This window comes from Aegilops tauschii, unplaced genomic scaffold (assembly GCF_002575655.3).
Source record: "Aegilops tauschii subsp. strangulata cultivar AL8/78 unplaced genomic scaffold, Aet v6.0 ptg000355l_obj, whole genome shotgun sequence".
NCBI classification, from domain to species: domain Eukaryota; kingdom Viridiplantae; phylum Streptophyta; class Magnoliopsida; order Poales; family Poaceae; genus Aegilops; species Aegilops tauschii.
The window spans coordinates 10,683-12,203 of NW_027332603.1; the positions used below are offsets into that span (position 1 = coordinate 10,683).

Here is a 1,521-nt window from a genome sequence, read left to right on the forward strand (position 1 = left end):
TCCTCCACTTATTTGATGGGATGGTTAAGAGATTACCTATGGTTAAACTCTTCACAACTTATCAATGGATATAATCCTTTTGGGATGAATAGTTTATCGGTATGGGCGTGGATGTTCTTATTTGGACATCTTGTTTGGGCTACTGGATTTATGTTCTTAATTTCCTGGCGGGGGTATTGGCAGGAATTAATTGAGACTTTAGCATGGGCTCATGAACGCACACCTTTAGCTAATTTAATTCGCTGGAGAGATAAGCCCGTGGCTCTTTCCATTGTGCAAGCAAGATTGGTTGGATTAGCTCACTTTTCCGTGGGTTATATATTCACTTATGCAGCTTTCTTGATTGCCTCAACATCAGGCAAGTTTGGTTAATTTAGTTTGTTTTTTTGTACTGTATCAGCACCTAGTTCATTACTCTTGATAGAGAGGGAGGATCTGCCTTTTTAGATTTCTTTTTCTATTTATTTTTCCATCTAGGATTAGAACCGTATACTTGGTAATAATAGCAACGACACATTATGGCAAAAAAAAGTTTGATTCAGAGGGAGAAGAAGCGGCAGAAATTAGAACAGAAATATCATTTGATTCGTCAATCTTTAAAAAAAAAGATAAGAAGCAAAGTTTCTCCCTTGAGTTTGAGTGAAAAAACGAAAATGCGAGAAAAATTGCAATCCCTACCGCGTAATAGTGCACCTACACGCCTTCATCGACGTTGTTTTTTGACCGGAAGACCTAGAGCTAACTATCGACATTTTGGGCTATCCGGACACGTACTTCGAGAAATGGTTTATGAGTGTTTGTTACCGGGTGCAACAAGATCCAGTTGGTAAGGATAAAATACCCTTTCGTATTTGTATGGATTTCTGGAATTGATAATCATAGAGGAGCCCTCTTTACCATTCTGTATAAATGGACTATTCTATTTGTATAGATATTGGTAGAGGGGCGTATCCAACCCTCTTTTATCCACTAGTTACCCCTCTTTAGTTTAAGAGTATAGAGCAGTTTGGTAGCTCATAAGGCTCATAACCTTGGGGTTGCGGGTTCGATTCCCACTACCGGCTCCATACTCCTTCTTTATGATATATGCATGATATAATATATACATCATGCATTTGTATCTGGATTTTTTGATTTCCTAAAAGAGTTTTGGTCTAACAGTTTTTTCTCGGAAGAAGCAAAAAAATAAAAGAAAGAATAAAATATGAAAGAAAAGCGTCCATTGTCTAATGGATAGGACAGAGGTCTTCTAAACCTTTGGTATAGGTTCAAATCCTATTGGACGCAATCTTATTTCTATCTATTCTTTAAATAACTATACTAAACTAAAAACAAAGAAAACTTTTTTGCATGATTCAAATGAAAAAGCTTTCTCAACGATTCCTATTCTACTAACAAGAGTAGACATGCAAAATTTATTTGTTACTGAAGAGAAAACCGTTCCAGCTGTTCCTGAATAGCTTCCTTCAAAAGGATTTCCGCTTGCTCGGTGAATGTCTTGCTAGAAGATATAATTTCTTG

The 1,521-nt window shown here is 36.7% G+C and overlaps 1 non-coding gene across 1 annotated transcript; it reads left to right on the top strand.

Moving 5' to 3' along the window:
* Positions 1-1,215: 1,215 nt before the first annotated feature.
* TRNAR-UCU (transfer RNA arginine (anticodon UCU)) lies at positions 1,216-1,287 on the top strand. The gene has a single exon. It is a non-coding gene; the product is annotated as a tRNA-Arg (tRNA).
* The last annotated feature ends 234 nt before the right edge of the window (positions 1,288-1,521 follow it).